The sequence below is a fragment of the Carassius auratus genome, chromosome 50 (assembly GCF_003368295.1).
Source record: "Carassius auratus strain Wakin chromosome 50, ASM336829v1, whole genome shotgun sequence".
Lineage (NCBI taxonomy): Eukaryota > Metazoa > Chordata > Actinopteri > Cypriniformes > Cyprinidae > Carassius > Carassius auratus.
Window position 1 is genome coordinate 2,683,337 of NC_039292.1, and position 8,005 is coordinate 2,691,341.

Here is an 8,005-nt window from a genome sequence, read left to right on the forward strand (position 1 = left end):
TATACGCCTCCGCTATCTGAAAGTTACTGATGCTTATAAATATGGAAATGAAAAGGCTCAGAGTTCAGCCTCTGTTTGACTCACTGTTAGATTCTCTCTCTAGCACTTCACTGGAATTACTGCAGAGACACACAACAGACCATGAAAACACTGGTTTGGATGATGTCACAGAGATTCAAAGTGCAGTTGAGTGTTTAATAGGGATCAAGGTTCTCTACAAACCTTTCAAATATGATGAATTCTGTCTGCCTTGATGCCACTTTTTGTGACCCGTTTAACAAATTAGATTTTAATGAATGCTGACAACGTGAATATTTGACTTCTTTAATTCAATTTAACTGCTCATTGAATATTCAAAATGAATAATGTGGGACATGATTCCATTTGGATTTAATTGGATGATGATTATGAAAAATTATGAAAATAATTGTTCATTAAAATATGCACATTAATTTTCAAATAATATGCAATAATGAAATGTGAAATATTTATAAAATCAAGTTTTACATTATAATATGATACATCATTTGAGTCAGTTTGGGGATCGCGAATCATTTGAGTCAGTTTGGGGATCGCGAATCATTTGAGTCAGATCGGGAGATCGGAGCGGGTTCGCGAATCATTTGAGTCAGTTTGGGGATCGCGAATCATTTAAGTCAGATCGGGAGTTCGGAGCGGTTCGCGAATCATTTGAGTCAGTTCGGGGTTCGCGAATCATTTGAGTACGTTCGGGAGTTCATAGCGGGATCGCGAATCATTTGAGTCAGTTTGGGGATCGCGAATCATTTGAGTCAGATCGGGAGTTCGGAGCGGGTTCGCAAATCATTTGAGTCAGTTCGGGGTTCGCGAATCATTTGAGTACGTTCGGGAGTTCGGAGCGGGTTCGCGGATCATTTGAGTCAGTTTGGGGATCGCAAATAATTTGAATCAGTTCGGGAGTTGGGAGCATAGACATATATAGGTAGACGCCCCATCTAACGCTACTGCCTATTGGCACGAACGAGCCGTAGAGCCGCCATCTTGGACCGGTCGCCAGCTCCACTCAGTGTAACTTGTTTGCCCGATGCAATGAGCTGTTAGCGCATTAAATTAATCATATCTCACTGAATACCTAACTGATTTTGACGCGGGTTTTTTTGCTGCAAAGGTCATTCATGCAGCTATGATACAGGACAAATGATTCAGAATATTTTAATATTCATAATAGGCATACAGTGACATTATATTCTGATATAATATATAAGTGACCAGACGCCCAAAATCTAAATATGTGAGGTGGGATATTTATAAATCACACACTATAAATATGATAAAGCAGAAACAGATAGTTGCAGTAAAATAAGATATTTTAATTAGTTGAAGAAACAATGTATTATAATTTGTGACATATAGGCCTACACTCTCTCTGGTTCTCTCTCTCTCTCTCTCTCTCTCTCTCTCTCTCTCACACACACACACACACACACTTCTCCCTCCCTCTCTCTCCATCTCACACACACACACTTCTCCCTCCCTCCCTCCCTCCTTCTCCCTCACACACACTCTTCTCCCTCCCTCTCTCTATCTCTCACACACACACTCTTCTCCCTCCCTCTCTCTCTCTCTCTCTCTCTCTCTCTCTCACACACACACACACACACACACTCTTTTCTCTCTCTCTCTCATACACTCTCACACACACACTAAAACCCCTGAAAGAGGACTGTTTTGCAGAGCTTCTTTCTTGTGCTCCCTTTCTGTAGTTCAAGAGAGGAGAGTTTGGCAACATGGTGGAGCCTAATCTTTAGAAACACAGACACAACCAATGACAAAATATCAGACTGAAGGTTGTCAGTGCCAAACTGGGTCTCCTCAATGTGCTCCCCAGGAAGGAAAACATCCTCTGTCCCAATCCCCTCCTGCACTGTTGACACCTGAGGAGCTTGTATTGCTGAAGCTTGGCGGATCACCCTCTCTGCAGCTCTCAGCACCTTATAATAATAATAATAAAAATAATACATATTTACTTTACACAGTACTTAAATATACTTTACAGAACAGAAAAAATATGAACAAAGCAACCTTAACCCTCAGATGGTCTTCGGGGTCTTTTTGACCCAAAATGACTTTTGCTCAAATAAAAAAAAAATGTTCCCTTTGTCCAAATGGTATGAAACCTTCTACGGCTCTCAACACTTTCTAGATCTACAAATTTTTTTTTTTAAATTGGAATGATATCTGTATATAGAGGAATACATTTTTTAAAACTATAAAAACTGTTCTCTTATCACTTGTCAAATAAAATCATCCAAAATGCAGAACCAACACAAATATAAAGTGGTGACACTGACACCGATAATGTGTACACACACACACACACACACACACACTTGTGAGGTTATAAAACAACTGCTCTCTTATAATTATTTTTAAAAAATCATGCAAAATGCAAAACCACCAAAGAGGGAGTGAGAGAGAGATGACAGGATGAGACAAAACAATTTAGCATGCACACACACACACACACACACACACACACAAACCTGCTCCAACCCCGTCTGCAGAAGTCATGCAGTTTACCATGCTTACTGCCTGCAATGCATTGTAATGTAACATCATTGAAAAACTGGGATTTTTTTCAGTAAAAAAATCGTAAAATTAGACAAAAAATATTTTATTTTTGTTATAATTGTGATTTTATAATATTTAGATATGAATCCAACTGAATCCAACTTGTGAAAAGATATCTTTCAGGAAGTCAAATATCAAATAGCATATAGTGGAGCTCTATAGCCATCTAGTGGTTAAAGTGATTTTTATTTTTATTTTAAAACTGCATTTTCCAAAAAATGGGTATAAATGTTACATTAAATCATTTTAAATTATCCATGTTATCCCCATGAATGAAAGTTAGAAATCTGTGTCTTTTATAAAGTGAATTTTACATAAAATGCTGTTTTTTTGTAAAAAGCCTATTTAAATAAATATTTATTTATAGAAATTTAGAAGATATCATAAATCCTCCAAAAACTGCACAAATGTTGAGTTAAAACATTAACAAACAGAGTAAAATTACATTTGTAAAAAAAAAACTATTATCTTGTTACAAAATTAAAATTTATTGTCAAAAAACACGAGTGTGGACAGGAAACGAAGACCATCAGAGAGTTAATATACATTACTTCCTGAAATCACGTGCGCAAACACAAATAACAATAGTAGTAATAATAGTAATGTTAAATCTTACTTGTGAAAAGTAATCCCGAGCAGTACTTGCGATGGTCCGCCGATTAGAACAGGAAAATGCTGCACAGGGCTCTGGCATCTTAACTGCTGCTACGCAACGAAACTAGGAGTACGACCGGTTCAAGATGGCGGCCGCAAATCTCGTCGCCCAACGGCCAATAGGGCGTCTACTTATATGATGTCTATGGTTGGGAGCGGCTTTGCGGATCATTTGAATCAATTCGGGGGTTCGCGAATCATTTGAGTCAGTTCGGGAGTTCAAAGCGGGTTCGCGAATCATTTGAGTCAGTTCGTGAGTTCGAAGCGGGTTCGCGAATCATTTGAATCAATTCGAGAGTTCGAAGCGGGTTCGCGAATCATTTGAGTCAGTTCGGGAGTTTCTAAGTGGGTTCGCGAATCATTTGAGTCAGTTTGGGGTTCGCGAATCATAGCTGTATATGGATAGGCATTTTTAACTAATTTAGAAGCTAGTTCTAATTATGTTTTCCACGCATGTTTAGGTGTGATATGTGAACTCCTATTTTTTGTTTTAATGATGTGCCTTTTAACAGCATCAAGTATATTAAAAAACTAAACAAATCGTGCCTAAAAAGTGCATGCATCTCTAGGCTAATGTAAAGTTACATGATGAAGTCATACTAGTACGCGTGGCGCCTGTGCAGTTTGAGTCCGTTCTTTCACTGCATTATTCGGTGTATTCAAATCCATTTATGAATGCATGTGAATGATCACAAAATTCAAGATATGGGGGTTAGAAAATGTATATATTTAATTTATATCATTTTATGTAGTTAATCAATATCACACGAAGAGTGCCATTTCAGTTTTTCTCCAAAAATCAGCATGATTAAAATGTGATATTAAGCTACTACAAACAATAATTTAATAACAAATACAAAATGTTGCAGAATAATGTAATATATGAATGAATAATAGCCTAAAGAGCCTTTGTGCCAAAAGGGTTCTTTCTTGTCATTATAGAACCCTTTTAGCATAAAAGGTTGTTAGGAGTTGACTAAAGAACCCTCTGGTTCTATATAGAACCCCAATGAACACTTTTTTCTAATAGTGTGTTGTCATAACGTTCACCTTGGAGATTGAAAATGTTTCTTTTTTGAGACCCCAGGAGCCCAAATTCAGACCCAGAACAATAAAACCCACAGAAGAGGTGGGAGTTCAAAGGAGGAATCTTTATATTACCAAACTGCAGGGAGAGGAAGAGTAGATATAAGTCATGATCTGCAAGATTAACCACAATCTGATGTGATCCGACCACCTCAGAGAAAACCAGTGTTGAGCTGCTGCAAGAGCTTTTGAATAACATCAGCTGTGGTCAAAGAGTTCTGGTGTGTTCTGATTGGTGGATGATGATAATGATGAGTGGATAAAGACTAGAGCAATCAAATAGTGAGAGAGTGATCTGCTCACCTGGTTATGTTTGTTACAAATTATCATTACTTACCTATAAGGCCCTAAATGGTTTAGCTCCTGCATACCTAACTAGCCTTCTACCATGTTACAATCCATCACACAATTATGTACTTGTTAATAATTTTCAATTTTCAACGTTTTGTTGATCCATTCCACCAAAACCTGCCACAAAGCAACTGAGGAAAACCACAGATATTCAGACACCCCTAAAAAAATGAGGTTCTCATTGATATCAGTGGGTTAGTCAGTACAGTGGCTAAATAATTTTAATAACTCTAACCAGAAATCTTCCAGTTATCAGCCCTGAGCATTAGCCACTATGCCACACCATCCTAAAAAGATATTAAGTATCCCACCTCTTTAAGTTTGTTGAGTTTGGGGTCTTCTAAAGAATCGGTTGAATGATCATTCTTCTCTCTGCTCCTTAAGACCATAATAAAACACATCATTTACCACATTAGCAGGTTCTGGATGCTTATTTGCTTTCAGCTAAACACTGGGTCTGTCCTTCATAAAAGACTGTGACTGCATCCTAATTCACATATACTTCCTATATAGTGTAGAAGATTAGGATTAGTGTGTTCTGAATCCTAGTATGTTAAACAGAGCAAGCCGAATGTGCACATTGAGCTCATTTTGATGCTTTTCAAAGTCATAACCGCTTGCAATGTATGAGTTTGTTGCAAGTCTCTTTTAAAGTTGTCAATTGTAAATATATATATATATATATATATATATATATATATATATATATATATATATATATATATATTCCTCTTCAGCTCCACAGTCTGCCATTCTTTTGACTGTTTCAAAGCATAGTTTTCATCAAAAAGCGAACTTTATTAATAGTTTCACTCAGCAGACATTTGATTTCTAGTGCTTCTAGAAGTGATGTTCGTTCGGGTTCTGTCTGCGTGTTTGTGTCCTGAGGGAATTTCAAGGACACGATTCATCTTTGTTTTCGGGTTGGACATTTTAAGGCAATGATGAAGTATGGCGAAACGTTGCCGAATTCAAACGTCAAAACTATAGACTGCAGTTCAAAACACAAGGACGGAGAATCTTCACAACAGTGATCTCACGCTGAACGGAGAAGAACACCCAGAGCTCGGAGATTTCAGTCTTCCTACATCACTCATGCCAGCCCACACTGACATAACACAGACTGACGGGCAACACATAAACCTCTCCGACAACAAAAACATGCTGCGGGAGAGAAAAACAAGATGGAAAGAGAAAGGAACATCTCAAATCTCAACCATCTCTTCCTCTTTAAAACAATAGTTGGTCCTGAATTGAAAACTCTGGCATATTTACAGTCGTGAAAAACAAAGTATCAAGGTGACCATGTCGTATAAGGTCAAGAAAAGTACATAAAAGCATCATAATTTTCATTTTAGAGTGAACTGTTGCTTTTAATGTCTAGCGATAAGGTAAAATAGAAAGCAAATTGGAGCTTTAGTTTCACAGAGGTTTCTCTTGAGAAGAAAAAGTCAAAAAGTTGTCCATATGTCAAAAATATCTCAATATTATCTTAAATATTTTTTCAGACCGTTTATCTGAGATGTTACCCATATCCATTTTATATAGCTTTAATGTACAATTTTATCCATTTTGATCCTCCAAAACAATTCTAGGAGCAACATCAGAGACAAAGGCGATGCTCAAACATAAAAAAGAAAAAAAGAGCAACACAGTCCAGCCTTGTTTCCTGTCAAAACTTTCACCTCAGCTCTCGCCACACGTCTGGAGAAATCCTTCTTCTTTCAGTGGGCCTGCGGACGAAGTGTTGTCCAAACGGTCTGTCACCTTTCATACAAGGATCGATCAACTTCTACAACACAACCGACCATATTTCTGATTCGACTTAGTAGTTATGCATCACTTCCACTTTTTGTTCTATTTTATAGAAGCATAAATCATGTCCTAAAGTGTCGTACACAGCATCAAACACACAAGACCCTGTAACAGGCTGTGCACAGGGCCTAACATGACATATGAGTCAGTAACTGACAATACAAGTAAACAAATAGTGCTCTAACGGTTCCTCTCTCTCTTTAATGCTCCAGGATTGCATATATTTTCCACTCTCTTACTGCGATGGAGAGAACCCCTCCCTTTGACTAGAAGAACCCGAGGTAATTTGGGACGGAGGGTTACCATGGTTACCATCCCAATGAATTCCCCCATTAAACGCAAGTTTGAATCCAGAACAAACAACTGGGGGAAAAAGACCCTCAAAAGAGCATCTGAAAACAACGGGATTGTTTAGATTCAGACTCAGCCGTCTGTCGAGGTGTTTACATTCTGCGTCACTCAGACTGGTATCTGCGGTTTACAGATTCCTAAGAATTATCTGTTTCTGATGCAGAAAAGCTAGTTCATGCATTCATGACCTCTAGACTGGACTATTGTAATGCACTTCTAGGTGGTTGTCCTGCTTCGTCAATAAACAAGCTACAGGTAGTCCAAAATGCAGCAGCTAGAGTCCTTACCAGGTCAAGAAAATATGATCATATTAACCCAATTTTACAGTCTCTGCACTGGCTACCTATTAAGTTCCGTATCAGTTACAAATTATCATTACTTACCTATAAGGCCCTTAATGGTTTAGCTCCTGCGTACCTAACTAGCCTTATACCACATTACAACCCATCAAGCTCCCTAAGGTCACAAAACGCTGGACTTTTGGTAGTTCCTAGGATAGCAAAGTCCACTAAAGGAGGTAGAGCTTTCTCACATTTGGCTCCCAAACTCTGGAATAGCCTTCCTGATAATGTTCGGGGTTCAGACACACTCTCTCTGTTTAAATCTAGATTAAAAACACATCTCTTTCGCCACGCATTGCCCGTGCAAGACTAGCTGGGCTGTTGTTAGGCAGTCGACTGTTGTTAAGGTGTTCTTACATGATGTTATGCAGTTGCTTAGGTGTTTGCTAGAGGGTTACCGTGTGGTTGCTTGAGTGTTGTAAGTTGGTTGCCAGGGTGTTGCTGCAGGGTTCCTTATGAGTTCTGATTTTAGTGAGCTGTTATGCAGATGTTAAGACCGAGTCCGAGTCTAATAACATCTCAGACTCAATCCGTGATTGCGTCAGTATTCTGGGTGGTTGCTAAAGTATTGTTATTCAGTTGCTGAGGTGTTCTGGATGGTTGCTAGTGAGTTGCTATATGGTTGGTACACTGCTCTGGGTGGTTTCTGGGGTGTTGCTGTGTAATTTATTGGGTTTTGTAGGTGGTTGGCATGACATTGCATGGGTGTTCAGATTGATTAGTAATGTGTTTCTAGGATGGTGGCTTATTGGCCCAAGTCAAATTAACCCAACCACAATACTCTATAATAAGACATC